At 48.0% G+C, this 24,406-nt stretch overlaps 1 protein-coding gene across 1 annotated transcript in view; it reads right to left on the reverse strand.

The window, feature by feature from the left end:
* Positions 1-24,406, reverse strand: part of Edar (ectodysplasin A receptor) — an 81,108-nt gene that overhangs the window by 56,181 nt on the left and 521 nt on the right. The gene's annotated exons all lie outside the window — the stretch shown is intronic.

Raw genomic sequence — 24,406 nt, forward strand, 5'->3', positions numbered from 1 at the left:
TAATAAAGTTGCCTTGAGGTCAGAGCAAGCCAGAGCAGAAGCTGGGTGGTAGTGGTGCACGCCTTTAATCCTAACACTTGGGAGGCAGAGCTAGGTAGATCTCTGTGTGTTCAAGGACACAGCCAGCATGGCAGACACACACCTTTAATCTCAATACCAACCACAGAAGACCTGGAGGTCTGTACAAACAGGCAGTGACAAGGAGGTCATGTGGCTGGGTTTACAACCAATGAGAAAACAGAACAGAAAGTCTATAAAAAAGATAGGACACACAGAAGTAGGTCTCTTTCGGAGAGGAAGAACAGCAGAAGCAGTGAAGGGTAAGTTTCCCCGCTCTTGCTTTGACCTTGTGGTTTTTAACTCTGCAATTGGTTCTGTGTTTCTTATTTAACAAGACGGTTACATCTACATTTGGCGCCCAATGTGGGGCACAAACCCACTACCCTGAGATTAAGAGTCTCTTGCTCTACCGACTGAGCTAGCCACACATGTAGGAGAATGAGCACCTCATTCAGCACATAATGACCCTGGGAGATCCCACAGGATGTTATGACCAATTGGGTGATTCTAAGATAGAGGGTCTTGTGGGGAAACCTGACCCTGTGACCTAAACCTTGCCAGGAAGGACCCTTTTTCTCGGATATTCTGAGCAGGAGATGGACACTCAGAAACTGAGGGCTGGTGTGAAACAGCTGGAGCCTGCAGATCAGCAGTGGACAGGGAGGACAATTGAGCCCAGTTCAGCTGAACTGAGCCCCAGCCCAGGCCATGCTCAGCCCAATCCTCAGAGCTCAGTCTAAACATCATCCTCAGCCCCAGTCCATGTCCATCTTAGTGCAGCTCCAACTAAGCCCAGCTCAGCTCAGCCCAGCACCATGTCCAGTACACACACAGTCCCCAACCCCCTGCAACACCAGCACCCTCTTCCCACCTCCCCCTACTCCCATCTATATCTTAGGTCTAGCACCAACCCAATTCCAGATGAGGCTGATCATTTCCCAAATGGTTTTCCTGAGCCAGTAGTTGAGACCGACTAGGGATGTGGCTGAAAGCTGTTTGCATTTGGGCTAGCATGCTTGACACACTAAGTTCTCTGTGTACTGAAGTTCTAAGTGTACATTAGCAGGCATAGTGGCTGGTGGCTACATCAATGAGTCGCTTAGAAATTGGTCTTTCAGATGCCAACCCCCAACCAAGAGCTCTAATTAAAGATACCTAGTTGTCTTGATAAGCTTGCTCTCAGTCCTCTCCTGGAGAAGCGGAGCCTCCGAGAGACCTGGATTTTCCTGAGTTCCTACTAAATTGGGCTAGAGCCAGAGGCCAACCAGTTACTGGACCAATCCTCATTGTATGATGCTAAGGCAATCCTATTCACGGTAAGTGGGGATGGAGAGGAGCCGGCATAGAGCTGTGTTCCCTTAAGTTGGAGAAGACACATAAACAGGAGAGAGAAAAGGTATTTGGACTGAGAGGAAAGTGGTGCTTTTGGAAGAGAAAAAAAAACCCTGGCACTTAGAGAAGTTAAGTTTCAGACAAAGAAAGACTATAGTTTAATAACCAACTCAGTGGGCAATTGGAAACTGCAACTAACAAACCAATTCTAGAAAGAACAAATGCGAGGGGACATCCGCAGGGGGGCTCCCACAGACCCAGATCCCCATTTAGGCTAGCTGCTCACGTGATGAAGACCGTGGCCCTCCCTAGTCAATCAGAACATCATCTGAACGGGTATGGTGGTGTCCGCCTCTAATCCCAGCCACCGGGGACTCTCAGGAGGGAGGCCCGTGAGTTTAAGGATTTCCTGGGCTCAAAAGTGAGTCCAAGGCAGGACTTGGTCACTTGGTGAGACTCTGTCTCAAAATACAAGGAGCGAGATGGGGATGTCTAAGTGATAAGAACACTAGCCTGGTGTTGCTAGGCCCTAGGTTCACCACCCTTCCCCCAGTGCAGAAAGAGAAACAAACATGCAGGCAAAATGCCTACTCAGAGCACTTCAGAAAAAACCTTTTGGGGAAATTCAACAAGCCATAAATCATGACAAAAATAAAAACTGTGCGGTTTTAGAATATGGATCAACCCATTCCCATTAATTTAGTTAGGTCCTGTAAAGCTCAGCTTAACATTGAAAAGTAAAAATTTCAACAATCTAAAGCTTTATCTTCAGTGTTACAACCCACCTATATTGCCAGGACTCCCTAAAAGCATACTTTATTTAATATTACCCCATTGAAAACATTTTGCCAAGTCAGAAAATGTGCGTGTGGGTGGGTGGATGAGGAGTGGTCCCGGATGTTTCTTTAAATGATAATATTCAGCCGGGCGGTGGTGGTGCACGCCTTTAATCCCAGCACTTGGGAGGCAGAGGCAGGTGGATCTTTGTGAGTTGGAGGCCAGCCTGGTCTACCAAGTGAGATCCAGGGAAGGCGCAAAGCTACACAGAGAAACCCTGTCTCGAAAAACCAAAAAAAAAAAGAAAAAAAGATAATATTCATTACATTTGTTTTCCAAACCCACTATGAGAAAGAGATTGCCAACAAGGAACTACTTAGGAGAATTTCACTTCTTTGAGGATTTTTCCTTCCACATCCCACAGGCTTCAGGGGTACATGGGTCTTTCCCCATACCTTTGGGCATCTGTGTGCTTTTTCCATTTCTATGGGCAGCAGTGGGGACTGCTGTGGGGAGGCCTCCGGCCTCCATGGGTGTTAGGTTGTCATTTGATGCTGGGGAGGTGTGGCACTTGGCAGGGGAAAAGAGCAGAGGTTTTATCACATCACAGAGGAAGCCCAAGATGGAGACCTTTCATGTCCAAAGACCCTCCCCTGCTTCAGACTCATTCGACCCACATTTCCCTTCTATAACCAACCCTGCAGGCAGAGATGCATTTCCTGCAAACTGGAAAAACCAGGTACTCTCAACCTCGAATCACTGCTAATTAAATTCAGTTGTAAAATTCAGGTCCAATTTCCTTATCTTTGAGTGACATCTCCTACCTTCCAACTGGGGCTCTTAATATGCACCATGAAAACATTTGACATCATCCTACCCTTGGATCTCCTGCTGTTTCTGGCCCTGCAGAACTTCTGATAAGGAAGCCATTAGCACACTCGGGTGTTTTGATCAGGCTAACTTTGAAGCAACCTCTCATGTGTATTTCTCTCTCCTGTTCTTGCCCTGCCATGGGTTAAATTTCAAAAACTCAAAGATTTATTCACATGGCATCTTATTAACTAGCTGATTTTTTGTTGTTGCTACTTTTAACACTAAAAACCCTCCTAGTTGGTTTGAGATACACATTCAGTAGCAACTGCTTCAAATTTTGAATCTGAATCCTCTGTCAAGATGCTGGCCATGGGCTGGGGTTGGGTATTTAGCTCAGTGGTAGAGCACTTGCCTAGCAAGCGCAAGGCTCTGGGTTTGGTCCTCAGCTCTGGGGAAAAAAAAAAAAGATGCTGGGCATGGGCATGACAGTGAGCCTGTCTTCCAGCCAGTCTCAAGGTCAAAGGTCAGTAGCACACTGGCTGATCAGCAAGGAAGTGTGGAGGGTAGATTCGGTCATTGTATTCTTTTAAGGTTGATTTTCATTTTAGTTATGTGTATGTGTGTACTAGAGTGTATGCCACGTGTGTGTGGGTGCTGCAGTCGTGTGTGTGCAAGTGCCATAGAAGAAGGTATGGGATCCTCTGGAGCTGCCCTGTGTGGGTGTTGGGAGCATGTGTTCTTAACTGCTGAACCATCTCGCCAGCTTCTACTCAGTGCATTTTTGACTGGATATTTTCAGCTTATGACGGGTTTATCAGGACATAACTTATGACAGGTTCATCAGGACATAACCCCACTGTAATATGAGAAACAACTGTATCTTTGAATCAGATACTCTGGGAGTTCCTGGAGGTTTGGGTGAAGATTTTAGTATTCACTAACGTCACTGCAGACCTTTGGGAAGTGCAGTGCTTTGGGCGAGCACGGAGCATGTAGCACAGAGCACAGTGCACTAAGCGAGGAGCACAGAGCACGAAGCATGGAGCATGGAGCACAGAGCATGGGAGCACGGAGCATGGAGCACAGACATGGAGCACAGAGCATAAAACGTGGAGCATGGAGCAGAGCACAGGGCAAGGAGTGAAGGGTTAATCACCTAAAAGCCTCAGGTGGACTGAGAAGCTCTAAACAGGGAAGTTTACTTGACTGATAAACACTCATGGAAGCTTCTGGTAAGGAGATGCACATACCAAACCCACTGGTATCTACCACTTCAATATTGCTGGGGAACTGACCTGCAGAGGTTACCTTCCATCCCCGAAGCTCACCCTTTTCTATTCTATAAAACTCCAAGGCCTCCACCCCACCTACCCACAGTCTCCATCCCCTCCCCCCGCCCTGCCTCCAGCCCTTCCGTTGTTCTGATTAAAGAACACTTCTGGCCTGGCAGTGGTGGCACACCCCTTTAATCCCAGCACTCGGGAGGCAGAGACAGGCGGATCTCTGTGAGTTTGAGGCCAGCCTGGACTACAGAGTGAGCTCCAGGACAGGCACCAAAACTACACAGAGAAACCCTGTCTCAAAAAACAAAACAAAACAAAACAAAACAAAACAAAACAAAAAAAAGAACACTTCTGCTCTGGAGGTGACTGTCTTTCTTTTCACCTCGCCTCCAACAATCTCGATCTACAAGGGAGCATGGAGCTCGGAGGCAGGCTGAGCCTTTTCAGGATGGCCCCTCCTGCAACACAGCAAATCCCATTAATAGGAAGTCTCCCCAGGCCACAGTGCAGTTAAGTGAAGTCAGACCCTGCAGCCTGGGTCTCAGTCATACAGTGCACATCCCACCCCGACCCCAGGTGCTACTGAGGCATCTTTGTTCTGAACCCCAGGGATAATAGGGTTCCAAGGCACTGAGCTTATACAGATGATAGGGAAGCTTCCTGGTTCCTGAACACCAGGCTACTGGGGCTACTGCATTTGGTTTTCAGGAGGATGAACTTTACCTCTGTCGGCTCCATAATAAAGGTTGCTGGTATCATGGATGCAAATGATTGGCTCTGTGAGGGGGTCCATGGTGTCTGGAGTGGGGAACCAGGCCTGGGAGAGGGCCCTGGGTACATGTGGACCACTGTCTTCAGCTGAACAGACACATAAGAGAACAAACAGTCCCAAAACAAGAAATCAAAGCAAAGGGGCGGGCAGAAGAGGATTTGCCCCAGACCACCAGCCAGTCTGGTGCTTCCTAGATCGAGTCTCTGTGATAACCACTGCGGGGTTTATATTTCACAGAGATGAACAGAAACGAGAGAGAGAATATCAAAGGCTAGAATTTTCTTTTACTTCAATGGTTGTGTTTTCCCTGAGGCTGCTGTGCGCGTACTGTGGAAAAGAAGGTTTGAGGGCTTGTAGGCCGAGCAGGGGCTGAGGAAGGGGAGCCTGCTGTCTTTGGGTCTTTCAAGTCGGTGTTCCCCGGCCCCATTCTGGTCTTTCATCCTTTTTTTTTTTATTGTTATTAATATCAGGATGTTTATAACTGCAGGGTGTGCATCAAGTGACTTCCTGGTTTTTCTGACCAGATGAGATGATTGTAAAACTTGAAATGAGTAGGGTTATCTGTGCAAGAGAGAGAGTGCATCTTTGTAGAGAAATCTAGGATGGATTTGATCCTTTAATTGGTCAATATAACTTCATAGCCCGATTGTTCTCCCTTCTCCCCAGAGCTTCTGATAACACAACCAACTGGGGAAAACTAGACAGTGAGTTTGTTTGTTTGTTTGAGGGTTTCCTGTGTGTGTGTGTGTGTGTGTGTGTGTGTGTGTGTGTGTGTGTGTGTGTGTGTGTAAAAAGAAGGTAAGAATCCAGCCAGATAAATGTCTCTTCATGTAACAGTGTTACTGAGAACAGTGACTTCACAGAGACAAAAGATGGAAAAACCTAGAGATTAGCAAATCTAAGTCACCTGCTAACTCCAGCTTGGTGAAGTCAGGGAGTCCAGGCCAGCCGCCAATCCAGGAGCAGAGCTGCTAGGAGCAGGGGGAACCCTGACATCTCCAGGGGAGCATCATAATGGAGAGTGAAAGTGCAGCTAGTTGTTGCTGACCTTCAGAGCCCCCAGGACTGTCTCTGGGGCTCCTGAGAGCAGTACCATGGCAATGCCTGCCTGGCATGAGTTGGACCCTTTTGCTTGACTGTCACCCTTGCTTTTAACAGCAGCAATCGGAGGGAGGCATTGCTCTTACTGTCGCTGCTGGGGGAACTTTGTGGTGTGCAAGTAGCTGCCCCAGCATCAGCTGAGAGCCTAGAAGGAATGCAGAATCTGGGCAAGCCTCAGACCCACTCCATCCACATCCACCTTCAAATTTACAGGTGACTCAGAGGCACTTTGAAACTTGAGATGGAACAGTTTGGAGCACACACCTCAAAGCCTTCTACTTTTCTATTTTTATCCTCTTTCTCCACCCTCCCCCCATCTTCTCCTCTGTCCTTCCCTGTGGAGTATTCCTTTACACTGTGTGACTAAATGTCACTGTGATTGGGTTAATAAAGAAGCTGATTGTCATTGGACAGGTAGATGTTAGGCAGGACTTGCAGACAAAAAGAGAGCACAAAGAAGAAGAAGAAGGAGTATCAGAATTGTGAGGAGATGCAGAGAGAAGGAGGTGAACTTGCACTAAGAAAAGGTACCAAGCCATGTGGCTGAGGGTAGATAAGAAATATGGGTTAATTTAAAATGCAAAAGTTAGCTAGTAACAAGCCTGAGCTATTGGCTGGGCATTTATAATTAATAATATGTTTCTGTGTGGTTATTTGAGAACTGGCTACCCTTCCCTCCTTTCTTTTTTGCATTATGCCTCCCTAACAGCACACAACACAAAATTCAATGGGGGTTGGAGAAATGCACCATTGGTTAAGAGTGTGTACTTCTCTTGCAGATAACTAGAGTTTTTGATTCCCAGCACCTACATTAGGTGGATCACAAGCACCTGTAACTCCAGCTGTGGGAGGGGCATAGTCCAATGCTCGGGTCTCTGTGGGCACCTGCACTTGTGTGCACATACCCCACGGAGACACAAATACACACACGCACACATAATTAAAAATAATAACAATAAACCTTAAAAATTCTTTGGAAAAAGCATTCTATCTATGTGATAGCCTATGAAACTTCTCCTTTAGCATATGATGTACATTGTAAGTATACCCAAATAAACAGAGAACTCCATGAGGATGAGATGAAAGGAGCCATCATGCTTACTCATAATTCTAAATTTTTGTCTTTTAGTACAGCTTTGCAAACCAGGGTTGAAATCCCATGCTGATGTGGGGCATCTGTACCCTGAAGCCCTCCCCCCGCCCTGCCATGAGGAGCCTTCTGGACTGTCTCAGAGACCAGGGAGATCCAGTGGCCTGTTGGGAGTTGAAGCAGGAGGGTCTAGCAGACAACCTTCGCTGAGGAAGCAAGACTTGGAGTGAGCAACTCCTTCTATGGCTACCAGGGGAGAAGTGAGCGGACATCTCCCACAGCACTGTGTGAACAGAAGTCATCCCTTCCTTTTCACCCTGAGCTAAAGCTTGATACAGAAGAAATAAAAGCTCCCAGGGTGGGGTGGGGTGGGGAGGGCAGGAGATCCAGAGAAATGTAGAGATGGCCAGTGGCCATGATCATGTATCACTGCACAAATGCATGCAATCATCAAAGAGTAAAAAATAACAAGAAAGCAAAAACCCCAAACCCAAATCCAAACAACAGAAAACGCCACCCAGCACTTCCATAGAAGCCACCTGGAGGCAGACAGGTTTTCTTGGGACTAATTTGTAAAAGAGCTTGAGAGACAGGACTGAGCTTTCTGTGGTTTCTGCTATGGGAATGGGAGCATGTCTGATGCTAAGGGGTCTCTTATCAGAGCCAGCCCTGGATGGGGTTACAGGGTCTCCCTCACTCCTCAGTATTTCTATTCCGAGAGGGTGGGAGTTATCTTTCTCTTTCTGCACCTCTCAGTGGATGTCTAGACATCTACTCTTCAAACTGCCATCTTGGAAGCATTGCGTCGACTAGGAGTTGGTCAGAAGTGTAGATTTCTGATTCTTCCCACCCTTGCAGTGCCAACATCTGCACGGTACCAAGAGTCCAGGTTTACCTGTGAGCACATTCAAGTTGGAAGGTTGGGCTGGCAACTTCGCCGGCAGTGGCACCATGGAGGGAGTTGTGTCAAGGTGGGAAGGTGAGTTCTACTGTCACTTGTCTCAGTGAGGGTCTCTATTTCTGTGCTGAAACACCAGAGCCAAAAGTATTTGGGGGAGGAAAGGGTTCATTTGGCTTACACTTCTTCATCACCAAAGGAAGTCTGACAGGAACTCAAACAGGGCAGGAACCTGGAGGCAGGAGCTGATGCAGAAGCCATAGAGGGATGCTGCTTACTGGCTTGCTCACCATGGCTTGCTCCGTCTGCTTTCTTATAGAACCCAGGGCCACCAGCCCAGGGATGGCACCACCCACAGTGGACTGGGCCCTCCCCCATCCATCACTAATTAAGAAAATGACTACAGCAGAATCTTATGGAGGCATTTTTTCTCAACTGAGGTTCCCTCCTTTCAGATAACTCTAGCTTACGTCAAGTTGATATAAAACTATCTCGCACATCTACCTTGGACCAATTAAAACTGAACTTCTCTAAGTATAGGGAAAAGTCTCTATTTCTAAAGAATCCACAGGGCTTCTAGAAGAGAGCTAGCCATGAAGCAAGAACTGAATCGGTGTTTAATGAGCAAATGCAGCCATTGAATGTGTAATAGGGCCTGGGAGCTGAGGCAGGGACTTTCTTTATTGAACTGAACAGCAATCTCATTTTCTAAAGGAAGAAACCGAGGCCCTGAGTCTTCAAGCATTTGTTCAACAGAAGTCAAGGGTCAGTTGGGGAGAAAAAAGGCATTATGTTTTAAACTAAATACTCTAGTTCTTTGACACTGCCCTCAAAAAGGTGGGTTCTAGTGACATGGAGGGACCATGGGTACTCAGCAGTTATAGAAGGTATGGTGGCTTTCCGCTGTCTTTCTCTGTTCCATGGCTCAACATCCACATTGTAGGGACACAGGTAGCCTGTGGGGAATCTCACGGACAAGGACCAGGGTCTTCTGCCAATCATAGCCACGTGGCTGTCCCTTTTGGGCTGTGGATCTTTAGCTCAGCTCGGTCTGCAGACATAGATCCTGGCTGCAACCTCAGGAGGGCTCTGGGCCAGAACCACCATCTGGACCACTCCCCGTTCCTGGCCCTCAAAGGCCCGTGAGAAAGTCCTAACACTGCCCTGAGCTTCTAGGATCATGTGTCACAACCGCAGATGATGAAGACACCTTCTGGACCTCTGTCATTACACCCCACGGGGAGAGACAGCCACATGGTACCCACCTGCAGGCTACAGAACTTCCACAGGGATTCTGCTCCCAGTGCTGGAGAAGCTAATGATTAAACAGACAGTGACTACGGGTAAGAACATAGACCGGCACTGGCAAGGTGTGGGTCCCAGCCTACAGCCAGGCAGCCATGCTGGGGGCCCCACTCCTCTCTTGGCCCTGCAGGCATCCAGTCAGTTCTGCTGTGCCAACATTCCAGCCACTGCCCTCTCTAACCCAGCCAACTGGGAGAGCCCACAGGTAGAGTAGGCTCCGAAAGTGTGTGCAGCCTTAGGCTGGGGCAGGGTGTCATGCCTGCTGCCAAGCATTGGCAAACCAGTGACCGGCCAGGGTTATAGGGTTTTCCCCGACTCTGCTTGCCTTGGCTGTGACTGCACTGCAGGGGGAATTTATCAGGCTAATTGGAACATAAAACAAACCACCTTTACCTGATACGTTAGTCACCGAACAATGGCTTGGAAAATAGATAGCACTCTGGGACTGAGGGGTGGAGAAACCAGGTCTCCTCTTCCCTCCCCTCCCCTCTCCTCTCCCCTCTTCTCCTCTTCTCTCCCCTCCCCTCCTCTCCCCTCCCCTCCCCTCCCCTCCTCTCCTCTCCCCTCCTCTCCTCTCCCCTCCTCTCCTCTTCCCCCACTCCCCTCCCCTCTCCCTCCCTCTTCTGTCCTCTCCTCCCCTCCCCTCTTCCCTCCCCTCTCCTCCCCTCTTCTCTTCTCTCCCCTCCCCTCTTCCCTCCCCTCTTTTCCTCTCCCCTCCCTTCTTCTCCCCTCTCCTCTTTTTGTCCTTCCCTAGGTCTGTACATACTGAGAACCTAGGATCTTACACGTGTTAAGCACATTTTCTTCCACTGAGCGCTGTCTCTAGCTCTCTCCAGCTCTTATTGCTAAGCTGCCCAGGCTGTAGCCTAGCCTGGCCTTGAACTTGCTTCCTCCTGTCTGAGCTCCTGAACAGCCGGGATTGCAGGTGTGTGCTGCCGTCACTGCTGGATATTTTACTGTGTGTACTTCTCTCTTTCTCCCTACCCGACTCTCTTGGGCAGCTAGACTCTTCCATTTGCTTTCTTGGCTTTTCTTTCAGACTCTCTGAGCTGAGCAGACTGAGAACAAGGCAATGTGGGCTCCACATTCTAAGAGTTTCCGATAAGGGCATTGCACCAAATACTTAGGATGCCATCTCCTACCTTGTGTAGACATGGGCCGTGGAAGCTAGCAATTCCTTCCAAAGGCTGTCAGGGGTAAGAGGGAGGTGCTGAGCTCAGACCCAGAGATGTGGGTTTCACCAGCCTCGGCAGCCTCAACTGAATATCCCAGGCTATCCTAGGCCTGAATCTAGGTTGTGCTGGAGAAGTCTTTGCTTCAAGTGAAGCCCCTACAACTCCCCATGCCTTCTTCCCTGGTGCTAGGGGCAGTGAATGAAGACTGACTTTTTAGGGGACAGTGGATGGAGAGTCCACACCCAACTATGTCTGAAGCCACAGGTTCTATGTCCTGTTAAGAAGAACGTGTCATCAGAGCTCTCAAAGGCCCTTTTACACCAGGCTCTTTTGGTCATCACACTGGCCTTTGATTTTATGTAAATAACTTTTTTGCAGGATTCATGGTCAGTTTTACATGACATTTTCAGCTCAAGTTCTTGCCCACTAAGTGCATGATCAACAGATCTAAGCATCCTCTGTCCACAAAAGGCTCAACACTCTACCTCTCGGGGACTGGCATTCATTCACCCCCACCCATTTTCCAAAGAGGAATTCTAAGAAAAACAAAAGGTGCCACATACTGACTGTGGCCTCTGTGTTAGGAGCTGTGGCTAACATTCCTTTCATTCTTTTGCCCTGTGAACTAGACCCCTGTTTTACAAATGGAGGCACTAGCCTCCCAAAGGAGAAGGACTTGGCTAGGCTGTGGTAATGCTAGAGTCCAGCTCTTCCCACCCTCTGAGCTGCCTCTGGCCTTTCCGAGGCTTGCAGGGGACTCTGGAGGATCCAGAGGCTGTGGCCCATCCCCCTGGACCCTCCAGGTTCAGTTCTATTGGCTCCTTTAGCATTGTCTTTACACAGATACCCTGAGTACCACTTAGGCAAGAGCAGCAAGGCCCAGGGCCCAGGGGTAGCAAGTGATGATGCACTGGAGTTGCTTCCAACGTTGACCATGTGGAGGCAGGGATAGCAGAGGAGCAGGAAAAGAGTAGATCTGAATCCCGGGGAAGGGGGTCAAGCATTAGAGAAAGAGGTACAGAGTATGTTCTTACTGGCCACCATTCTTCCGCCCCCCTGCCTCCCACAGACACTTTCCATTTGCTGAATACAACTAGAAGCCAGAAGGAGCCTATCTAGTATAGCCAGTAGGTTAATCTCCCATGCTTGGGGACAATGGGTTGGGGGAGATTTGGAAAAGTGTGAGCACGTGGGGGCAAGCCCTGTGGCTTCTACACATGGCATGCACTCCTAGACCCCAGGTAAGGAGATCTCTGCAGAAGGAAGGAAGCTCATTCGTTCCCATTCCGACATTAGAATCAGGGCCACAGCCAAAGCTCTGGCAATGAGTTGAGCCATGGGACTGGGGTCAGAAACTTGGAAAGGACCCCTGGAAGGAAAGTGCCCAGAAGAGTCTATTTAGTGGTCAAAGGGACGTGAGGTGATTGGACCAACATGGGCAGGGTGGTAGGTGATATCTGAGGGGTGGGCCTGGCAGCACAGGCAGGCTGACTTTATGCTGACAGGATTTCTCAGGATGCCATCCTGAACCAGAGAGGACAGTCACAGCTGTCCTCCTCTGGAGGGAGTTCTGTAGCTGGGGGAGATGGTACAGAGAAAGAGGAAGTAGCCCTAGCTCGAGAATTCCTATTAAACCAAGGCTTTTACCCCCGGAAGTTTTAGATTTGTAGCTATGTGCCGATCTTCAGTGCTTTCTCTTGTCAAGTTCATACTGTCGGCTGTGGTCCATCTTATGAACCCACACCGATGCCTTGCGGCTAACTACAGAGCATCCTTTAGCCACAATCCTTACTGTTGACTGCTACTCCCTTTCTCTTCCAGAATCTGACCCGGGACACCAGACCACAGGTGACTGACAAGTTTTCAGACTTGCCTTGTGTGTGATGGCCATGACCACTTAGAAGGCACTGTTATTAGTAGAATTTCCTCACATGGAACTTGTTGACAGTTTCTCTCTCAATTGGATTTTTTTTTTTTTTCCCCAGGGAGAACACAGCACAAAGCCAGTTTGCATCACATCCTGTCCTAGGTGCATAGTCAACATTATTTTTCACTGCTGGTGATCACTGTGACACCCAGCTTAGGCAGAGAATGCCAGGCTGCACCTTCTCCAAACTGCACTCTTTGGGGGCATCCCAAAGTGCACCCCCACTTAGAGGCAAAGATGACGTTTTTTCCTCCTGAAGGCAGACAGTCTACCCACTTGGAATTCTTCTGAAGCAGGGATTGATTGCTACTTACTTATTTATTCATTCAATTATTTATTTATATCAGGAAAACATATGGGCAGTTATAGTAAATTCTGGGTTTTAATTCAACATCACATTATATATTTTGTTTCTTTTTCTTTTTTCTTTTTTTTTTTTTTTGGAGGGTGGGGGAGGGAGACCAGGTTTCTCTGTGTGGCCTTGGCTGTCCTGGAACTCACTTTGTAGACCTGGCTGGCTCCAAACTCACAGAGATCCACCTGCCTCTATCTCCCTAGTGCTGGGATTAAAGGTGTGTACCACCACCACCACCACCACCTAGTCACTCAAATTATTTTTTAATTAATTAGTTTTTGAGGCAGGATCTCACTCTAGTTCAGGCTGACCTTGAACTTGCAGCAATCCTCCTGCTTCAGGCTCCCAAGAATTGGGTTTATAGGGGAGCACCATCATGCTAGTCTATTGTTGGTTTATGTATTTATTTTGGAAGACTTCCTCATTTTCACCACAGGGGGTGGCCTGGGATTGACCTGTGTTTTCTCTGCCCCCACCCAGGAGTTACACCTTGTCCCAGGAGCCCTGGTTACAGGCTTGGAGAATGGCTCTAGGTGCTGAGTGAAGACACCCCAGTGCTTGGGGGAAGGGGCAAGTCTATGCAGTCTGTGGCATTTCTCTACCCTGCCCCTCTGCCCTGGCTTGGGATGACAGGGACTATGTTTGCAGAGGCGCCTGTGCTGTGCTGGGCAAGGTAAGCAAGAGCGAACTGATGGTGGTGTGGGCCACACTCGTCTGTGAATTCCACTCCAACTCTTCTAGAGCAGATCAAACTAAAGTGAACCGGGATGACCTGGACATCTGCCAGGAGGTCCAGCAACCCCTACACCGGTGTTGACAGAGCACAGGGTCTGTGCAAACAAATCAGGACAAAGGGAGTTGACTCTGATAAAGGCAGCTGATTTAGTAAGGACAGTGACCTCACGCTGTGTGATGGTCCCGGTGCTGGAGAAGGGAAGAGGTGACCTAGGTGACTTTAGAGACCTCGGAGGCCTTGGTGTGGACTGCCTGCATGGTGCTAGCTGCTGGATGAGGGGAGGGCTTCACACCAATGCGGCTTCCTCAGAAGAACCCAGGACTTTGTCAGCAGCTGATGAGGGCCCCACAATAGATTTCTGAAGCATGGGGGCTCCCAAGGCTTTTATGGGGTTTGAGCATCCTCTCAGCAAATGCCGAAGCTGCCAGCGTGATGGAGCTCTTTACTTTCAATGGTGGTTTTATAACCCAATGCAAGTTGTGAATGTATTAGAACTATTTTGGATTGTGAGCTGCAGTGAAGTCTGGTCTGAGGAAACGAATTTTGAAGCCACAGGACACCAGATTTTGCCCAAGGCTCTGAGAGTCTCACCATGGAGACAAATTCCCCATAAAGGCAGAGAAAGGAAAAGCTTCAGTTTGAAAACAGGAAGGCCTCCATGTCTCCATTAGCACAGCTGCAAATTTGGTAAAATTAAACTTCACAGGAGAATAATCTACACACAGCAGAGAGAAGCAGATACTGGGCACTATGCTTGAAAACTTTGCAAAGGAAATTCGCTTCTTGGGGAGAGTTTTCTGCAAGGCAGGGGGCACAGGAGGCATAGGGATCACACACCCCACTTCCACGCTCCTGCGGGTGTGCGACTTTCTGCTCAGTAAGCGGGTAAGCGCTGCTTTCAAAATGTTCAGAGGGTGGAAAAGAAGAGAGAATCTGTATCTCCCTTAGAGGAGAGACACAAAGGAGCAAAGGTGGTGTCTGGATGTGGAGGGTGAAGCTAAATTGGCCTCTTCTGTTTAATGGAACTCTAACCTCCAATGTCCTTGATGACTGGACTTTCCTATGGCTGCCCTTCCCCCCAGTTCCTCAGTCTGGTCCATACCTCTTCCCAAGGTACATTCACTTCCCCTAGAAAAACATGCACAGATACACACACACACACACACACACACACACACACACAGAGAGAGAGAGAGAGAGAGAGAGAGAGAGAGAGAGAGAGAGAGAGAGAGAGAATATGCTATAGGAGCTAAGGGAAAGCTGGAAAAAGTAATTCCCAGGGTGGAGTCTGTCATAAGGCAATAGGGGCTTGAGGACACCTAGCCGGACTATTGAGTTGCAGGGTCCAGGCAATTCAGCTGTGAATGGAGCTCTCCCAGCTTTCCACCTGAAGACCAGTAGGGTACACAACACTCCCCAACTTGCTATGAGCATCAGCGACAACCCACATGCCACATCTAATCACACGCTTTGTCAGCTTCGGCAGTATAGGGAGGACAGGGGCAGGTCAGTCACGTGCTCTCAATGACTTCAGGGGTCCACCATTCTTTCACCTCAGTACATTGTGACCTCTTTCCATTTGCCTTCATTGTCCAGATAGTTCTAGCGGGAGAGGACTCGAGGGAGGACCAGGGCCCCTCATGGGAGAGCTCTGCAGGGGAGCGGAGCGAGGGCTTTCCCACTCCAACCTCAGCAGGGCAAACTGTGGAACAGGAATGAATATTCACCAAGTTCTAGGCCATATATACATACATATATATACATATATACATACATATATATGTGTGTATATATACATATATACACACATATATCATGGTATCTATGACACATTGTGAGTATGTGAGTTTATATGAGTAATTGTGTGCATGTGTGAGTATGTATAAATGTGTATGAAAGATTGTGTGCAAATATGAGTGTGTGAGTATGTGTGAGTGATTGTGTGCATGCGCAAATGTGTGATTGTGAGTATGTATGTGTTTGTGAGGGTGTGTGTGTGTTAAAAGTCATTAAGTGAGCAACGCTGTGGGTTACAATGAGTTCTGGTGTGAGAGTCACTACTTTACAGGTAACAAGGCTGGGGACAGGTGCTGTTTAGTTTTGTCACCTTAATACAAACTAGAGGGACCCTCAACTGAGGAGTTACTTTTATCACACTGGCCTGTGTGCATGCCTGTAGGGACATTCTCTTCACTAACAATTGATCTTGGAGGGCCCAGATCACTGAGGGCAGTGCCGCCCCTGGGTGGGTGGTCCTGGTTTGTATCAGGAAGAAGGCGGAGTGAGTGACAGGACGCAAGCTGGCAGCATTGTTCCTCATGGTTTCCCGTCTCTGCTCTTGCTTGAATTCCTTCCCCGATTTCCCCTAGTGATGGGCAGTGATTGGGATGTCCAAGGAAACAAACATCTTCCTTCCTAAGTTGTTTTCACTCAGTGTTTTCTCACACTAACAGACCAGAGCAGGAGGACTTCTCTGACGGGATGTTATATTAATCAAGACCAGAAGCAGTACATGAAAAACAGGACAGAGAGAAAGAGGGACAGTCTTGAAGAGGTAGGAGGAGCGCCAGGCAGGTAGATGTGGCTGGGTGTCACGGGTGGGAGGTGGCTTACCCAACAATGTGCTCTGTCCCTACTCAGTGACGCTGTCCCTTAACTTCAGGATCCTGGTGGTATTCTGGGTTCTGGCCATATTGATAATTGTTTTCAGGAAGACAGACACCTCAGGTAGATTTGACCATGGAGAAGCCACAGCGACCTGAAGAACTGCTGAGCCCTCTTGACTCTTAAACTCAGCCTGAGTGTGTGTGGTCTTCAGAGGACATGAAGCACGTTGGGTCTTGTTAAGGGGTGTGCCGACTTCTAGAGTGTAGATCTGTTATATCCCACAACGGCCCTCACCCTGGCATAATTGGGCAGTGGGAGAACACTTAAGAAGTGGACCAGGTGGGCGGGCGGTCTCCAGGTCACTGTGGTATGCCCTTGAAGGGGTTGTGGGACCCCATCTCTCCCTCTTCCCCTTCTCAAAGATGAGTAGCTTTGCCCTACCACATGACTCCAGCACGGTGTGCTCCCTCCCTGACAGAGAACAAAACCTATTCTGCTGTTTGACTGTGGACTAGAACCTCTAAAGTTGTGAGCCAAATACACCTTTCCTTTTTATAAATTATCTCAGACATTTGACATTGTTGCAGAACCCAACACCTACCTCACTGCACATAAATCTGTCCTGGCATCCTCTCTTAGGGCACTGCCTCTGATATCTCTGCCTAAGCAGTGTACCTACTGAGGCCATATCATAGCAGGACAACCGCAGCCTGACTTTGGAGATAAGATAGTCATTGAGCTTGAGGCAGTCCCGGATCATCATAATCTGGTGTGCTTCCGACACCGGTGTTTGAGAACATGTCCACCCGAGTCTACTCTTGGGGAGAGCAGAGCCTGAAACAAAGGTTTCCACTTTCTGCTTGTATGACCTGCATTGCCCAGCTCTGCACAACACGTGTGCAGGCGTGGGGAGCCTGCACTACCTGCTGATGCATCCTGGGAGCTCAGCAGTACCCAGGACTGTAGACGTTTGTATAAGGACAAATTTCCCCCACAGCCAAGTAGTTACAGCACAAAACTCGATTTCAGTCCAACCTGTAGCATCTCACCTCCCAGCACTGGCCTTCAGTGGAACCATCATCCAGCTGAAGTCTGTGTCCCTGCACTCAGATCTCGCCCCTTACCGGGAAAGAGATCTGGGCGTGTTGCCTCACTGCCAGGAGTTCCTTTTCCTGAGACCTAGGCAACAGAGGTCTGCAGATGGGTTTTCACACACTAGTCACACCTGGGGCAGCACAGTCAGCGCTGCTCATGGTTCCTCCTATGAGCTTGCATTTTTGTTAGTCCGTGAATCCTATCACTTCCATTCAGTCTTCAGCAAATTTTAAGCAAGATTGGAGCTCACCATTCTTCAGGGGATGTAGTACCCTCAGTCCCCCAGGAAAGCCTGGGGCTCTGTTTTCCTCTGGCCCACCAGGGTGAACAGGAAAGATGGCCACCAGAACTCACTGTGAAGCCCACAACTTTAGAGCCACAGCCTGAGACCATTCTGATGAGAACCTAGGAAGGCTGTGAGACCCTAAGGTCCTTGCTGACTACAAGAACATTCGGGACCTGAGCCTGTGTCTCCCCTGCTTTGGTTACTACTAGTTGATGAAGAATGTGAGAGCTGGTCCTCATAGAACAGCACCTTTGTCAATGGCTGGATGCTGCTTATTCTGTAAACACGAGGAGCCTGACACTGGGCTGTTCCTGGTTTTGCAATCTTCACAAATTAAATATTTGCCTTCAAAAGCAACAACTGTGATAGCATCAGGGTAATATTCTAAAGCACCGTTTCCTCACATGCCAAGCGCAGAAGTTAAGGCAGCATGCTGTGGGTGGTCTGTTTGGATAATGGTTTTCATGTGGAAACCTCAAATTGGAAACCAACTGGCGGGCATTCTGCAGAAAGTGAGGTGACCTGAAAGTGAGGTTCTCAGAGCTGATTCGAACCGAAAGCCTCAATGGAGTAAAGTTTCCTTGTCTGGCTTTCCGCCTATAAAGTGGGGAGTGACTCCAGAAGGTGACCAGGATAATTTGGGGGCCACAGAGGTTCAACAGGCATGTGCTTTGTGTGCATTCGCCTTTCTGGATGGGTCTCTCTCCAAAGTTCTGTAGGAATGAGCTAGGACTCAAAAGGATTTTTACTGAGTTGGAAATCCATACTTATTGGACATTGTATTTCCTCGGCAGAAACTGGCCAACAGCTGGAAACACGGGGGCCACAGTGAAGCCAAAGGCCAGCTGTGGATGTTGTGTCCCTCACCAAGCTCCTGGAGAGAGGCTATCTGCTGAGGAGGGTGGCACAAGCCTAGTGTCCTATTTCCCTCCACAATGGGCAGGTGGCTTTAGACGTGATACTGTGGCTCTTGGAAAGGACAACATCTTTAAAAAGAATCTGTACAAAATATCTTTTATTTCGAAGTATAGAGGAACATTTTATTTTATTTTTTATTTTTTTGAGCTGAGGATTGAACCCAGGGCCTTGCACTTGCTAGGCAAGCGCTCTACCACTGAGCTAAATCCCCAACCCAGAGCATTTTATTTTTGATGCCTCCTTTGAGTGCAATCCACAGAAGAGCATGCTCTCTGAGAATGTCAGGTGTACATCACATGCTGAACCATGGAAGGTTCTAGGTGCAGCGTCTGAATGGAGGGAACTAGATGGCTCCTCTTTCCCAGTCCTCTGCAGAGCCTGCTGCTATGGTCCCCATGGCTCCTGTTCCTGTTCTCTCCCAAGTCAACCATGATTGCCCCATGGACTCCACTTTCTGTTGTTGCTGCTGTTGTTTCCACAGGGTCCACTATGTCACCTTGGCTGGCCTGGAACCCACTATGCTGGCCTCGAACTCACAGAGATCAGCCTGCCTCAGCCTCCCGAGTGTTGGGATTAAGGGCGTGTAACAGCACACCCGCCCAAAAGAGTCTACTTTCATTTCTTCAAATCCATGTTTTACCTGATATTTCTTAATTTTGACTCCTTTTCTGGCCATCACTTCCATTAAAAAATGGTTTAAAGTCTTTGGAATTCTCACTTAGAAAGTGGTCAGCTCTACAGATCACCCTTGTGTCTTCATTTCGTCTTGAAACAGCATCAGTGAACTCGACCTCCATTACGCTGGCTGCTACCTCAAATGCCTTTAACTTTTTACTGTCTGAACACCTGAGACTGGAGAGCTTGAGAAGTAAGAGCCGGTCTTTCTGACATGGCAGAGATGTGCAGGATTTTCTTTAAAGTTATTTTTAAATTAGCCTACAAAGTCATGGATGTCATTTTCACATGTTACATGTCATTCTCCATCTGTCTGTTCCTGTCCTTTCTCCAAATAGTGCCCCCTTCTGAACTAATTAGTTTATGTCTGAACTAATAATACAGCTGCCATAGTCAGTCTGGTAGCTTTGCACAAAACTAGAAATGAAATTGCCAAATAGCCCAGCTCACGTGGAGCTTTAAGGAGAATAGCTTTGGTAATCTGCTTGTCACCAAAATGGGGACATCTCATTTTCCATTCATTATCCAGTTTTGTGTGTCTTTTTTTTGTTTTTAAGATTTATTTATTTGTTATGTATACAGTATGTAAGACTGTAGGTCAGAAGAGGGAACCAGATCTCATTACAGATGGTTGTGAGCCACCCTGTGGTTGCTGGGAATTGAACTCAGGACCTCTGGAAGAGTAGTCAGTGCTCTTAACCTCTGAGCCATTTATCCAGCCCTTTGTGTGTCTTTTAACAAAGTGCTTTATACCAGAATTAAAACTATTTGGCAAACTTCTCTCTGTTATTTTCAGGAGTTTTATTTCAGAATTTGTCTCGTCTTGTGGCTTGTATCTAGATATCAAATAGTATCAGTTAACAGTACTTTTTTTTTATATTAATTAAAACTGCTTGGCCACTAGCTTAGGTCTATCACTGACTAGCTCTTACATTTAAACTCAGCCCGTTTCTGTCAATCTATATGTCACCACATGTTCTGTGGCTTTACCTGTGTGCCATTACATGCTGCTCCCTGGATGGCAGATTGGCATCTCATGATCCAGCCTTCCTCTTCCCAGAATTCTCCTTGTCTGTTTATCCTGCCTATATTTCCTGCCTGGAACAGTACCTTTATTTGGAGACTGTGACTCAAGTAGTGAGGGCTGACCTTGAACTCACTATGTAAGCAAAGATGACTTTGAACTCCTGACCCTCCTTCCTCTACCTCCCAAGTGCTTCGTTACAGGCATATATCACCAAGTCCAGTTTTGTGTGGTGCTGAGAACTGAGCCTCAGGTTTTAAGCATGCTAAGAAAGCATGCTACCAACTAAACCATCTCCTCAGCCATCAATGTGGGTCTTAAAGGATCTAGAACCATCCAGTGCAGCTTGGCTTTCATCTCCCGGTGCTTCACTGCTACAGGTAATGCTGAGGCGATTGCTATGACTTGCTAGTCAAGGTCCCTCCTGTGAGCAGAGCTTACTGGCTGGGGACAGAGCTTGCTGGTGCTGAGGCTGGGGATATCAACACAAGTGCATCATCCTGCACCAAGCTTGTCATTTGTTAGGCACGGAAAAGAACGGCTTCTTGACTAGTCACACACACAAAACTCCAGGCGTTTTCAGAGCCATCAAGGAGGAAGGCTCTTCAGTGAGTCTGTGTTCTACCTGGAGAGCCAGTGTGCCTCACACTATGAGGACCCAGCTCTCCATAATGAACAGGTACTCTGTCCGTAGGAGGGAGACCTTTGCCAGCTGGGGCTGGTTTGCTCAAGTAACTTAGGTCATGTTGATATGTGAGCAGTGCCTTGTCCCCTAGTGTGTGACTAGGAAAACTTTGATATAAATGGCTCAGTTAATTAATGGGTATATCCTCATGGAATGCCCATGTACAGCAGTGAAAGGGAGATACCAGACCTCACTCACCACAAACTACAGGACCTCTAAACAGACACCTAATGAATGGCTCGCCAGGACAAAGCTGCCTCCTTGCTTTGATTGTACAGAGCTAACCACTCAGAGAAAGACCTTGTGACACCCTAGGGCAGTGGTTCTCAACCTTCCTAATGCTGAGACCCTTTAATGCAGTTCCTCATGCTGTGGTGACCCCAACCATAAAATTATTTTCGTTGCTACTTCAGAGCTATAATTTTGCAACTGTTATGAATCATAATATAAATATTTGTGTTTTCAGGTGGTCTTAGGCGATCCCTGTGAAAGGGTCTTTTGACCCACAGGTTGAGAACCACTGCCCTAGAACAAGGCTTGCAAGTGGAACACAGTGAAGTCTCATTCAATTGCGTTGACAGAAGCCAAAGGATTGGGATGCCAGAACCTCAATCCATTTTGAAAATTTCTCTTAGATCATATTAGACAGAACAACCTGCATTTGCCAATTTCTGACAGTTTTTTTCTTAAAACTCTTAAAAGCTCCAAATTCTCTAATCTCTCTGCAGTGACCAAGCCTTTGTCACAATGGTTTGCCAACACCAGAACTTCAGCTGTTTCTTGGGCCCCCATGTGATCAGGAGAGGAAGTGAGGAAGTGTGTGACTGGGGTTGTCACAACCATGGCGACTGAAAATGGAGGAAGTTGCGAGTTGCCCACTCCAGTACTGGTGGTTGACATTACGGGTCTCCTCACATGCAGAGGACAAAAGTTCTAGTCCCAGCCCAAATCCCAGTTACAAGTCACATGTTCAACATGATGCCTATGCATGCTGCATGCTCCATCCAATGCAATGATGAGTGTTCTCTTGGTCATTATTAGCTATGTGGCTTTAGGCAAGTCAGAGGACTCCTCTGAGCCTCAGTTCTGTAGAAAACAGGGACTACATGCATAAAAATGCTACTAATGTATGATAGCTCACATGTATGCATATGTGTGAAGGCCAGAGGCTGATGTCTGGGTGTCTTCCTCCATGGCTCTCCATTCACTAAAACCCCATCTCGTCACTGAATTCAGAGTTTAGCATTTGACTAGCCTAGCTATTGACCCAGAGAGTTCCCCTGCCTCTACTTCACTAGACTTTTTTTCCCCCAGAGCTGAGGATAGAACCCAGGGCCTTGTGCTTGCTAGGCAAGAACTCTACCACTGAGCGAAATCCTCAACTCCTTCACCAGACTTTTATCTGGGCCCTGGAGATCTGAATTCTGGTCTTCGAGCTCATGTAGCAAGTGAGTTATCTACTCAGCCATCACCCCAGAACTCTTTGCTTCATTAAATAATCATCATAATAATAATGACCCTGTAGATCAAATAAAAGCCCTGCCTAAAATGTTCAAATTCAAGGACTGCCTGGTAGGGGAATGATGGAGGTGATGGTTGGAGCTTTTGTTTCCTAATTGCTAAGTGAGTTTAATGTGGGTTAATTAATGATGCTATTGGTGAATGGAATTAGCTAATGTAAAACCTAAAACAGCATCAAAGGCACACACAGGCAGGTGCCATCTAGGATAATTGAAGGAACAGAGGCCAGAGTAGAGTAGCTAAGGGTTGTGCACCAAGCTGCTGGGCAGGCCAGGGGCCTTAAGGGAAAACCAAGTCAGCCTACGGGCTGAGCCATTTAAGCAGGGAGGCTGGCTGCCAAGATGCCATCCTGTTTACAGCTCCTGTGTTTGAATTTTAGATTTGCTTGAGTCTTTGAAGCTGGGTTCCTGGGCCTTTCCTTGAGAATAAATTCCATTCTTTAGAAACCACAAAACACACTCCCATAGTCCCAGAAAGGAATGTGAGCTGACCTGGCTTCTGTATGGGGGCCCCTTGGGACCTAAGGGACCTTTTCATTAGAAAACCCTCCACAGTGAAAAGACTCAACCTGGGCTTGCACCCTATGGGTGGGGGTGGGGGTGGGGAGGGCCAGGTCTGTCTTCACTCTCTGAGCAAATGTGGGGTGGCCTCACAGTGGCAGCACTGAGCCGGTGTAAAGATAGGCACTGTCTGTCAGATGCTCCCAGAAGACTCAGAAAACAGCAAATGCCATTAGCCTCCCCACTCTCCAATGCACACAGGAGAGTTTCATGGCTGGGCGGCATGGCACACTGCAGACTGTCACGCGTTCCCCTTTTTTACTCTGGAGAGCTGCAGCTGGCCCCCCTGCTGCTGGCCAGCATCCAGAGACAAGGGTGTATCACCAGCCAGGGAAAGGATACAAATTCAAAACGTGAAGTATAATTTCTACCGAATGCCAGTCATTTCTATACCGTCATAAAGAGTCTGCGTGGGATCCTCTGTCACCTCCTCAGTACAAAATAAAATAGATAACAACAAAAACCAGCCAAAGATAACGGCCAGAGAGTAGGCATATTATTTCAGCAAAATTCTATGTAGTTTTTCCTTCCAAAAATGCGACCTTCCAGGACGACCCTTCAACAGTGCCATCACAAATTGACAGAGAGGAACACATGGTAAGAGGCATGACACACACCCTGCTGTCAACTCCAGGGAGGGCTCTTTCGGTCAGTCGTTAGGATGTTTCCTAATGTTAAGTCCTTCCGAATCACTCTCTTCATAGTGACTTAGGTTTTAAGTGACTGTGACCTAGAGTGTCTGTCATACATCTGAATGTCCTGGTCCTTTCCTATCCTTTGCGTCTTTGATACTTTGAACAAACCTCAGTTTCACTCTGGGTTTGAAAATGTCCCCCAATGCCACTTTAAAACAGCAGGGTAGTGGCCCGCTAAGGAAATGGGGAAGAAGTCGATCCTGTCACGGCTCCGCTTCTCTCTCCACTGTAATTTCAGTCCTTCAGGGGGTGTGTGCCCTACCGCCTGTGTCCAGCACCCTGACTGACCAGGACTTCTGCTCCTGCCTTAGCTGCCCCCTGGCAATGTGGATCCAGGGCAACAGAGCAGGGAGACACAAGCAGGGACCTCACCTGCTGTCCCCTCTGCCCCGAGAGCACACATCTCACCCTGCAGGGCTGGAAAATCAAACCCTACCCTGTGCATGAGGCCCATCCACCCCAGAAACCCCGGAACACTTTGGCTGGAAACGAAAACCTCAAATGTGGCAAAGACCTAGCCACCATACCCCTCCCTCGCCTCCGACAGCATAGGACAATGACATTGGGCCTCAGACTTGATTGGAAGCCCAGACTGAATAGTCTCTCAGGACATGGAAACTACGCTGGGTGGAGGCAGGTGAAGAACCTAGCCAAAGTCTCAGGTTCTTCTTGTCTTCTTCAGTGAGCCAGTCTCGGGAGCAAGCTGGAGAAGCACG

This window comes from Onychomys torridus, chromosome 18 (genome assembly GCF_903995425.1).
Source record: "Onychomys torridus chromosome 18, mOncTor1.1, whole genome shotgun sequence".
In the NCBI taxonomy this organism is placed as follows: Eukaryota; Metazoa; Chordata; class Mammalia; order Rodentia; family Cricetidae; genus Onychomys; species Onychomys torridus.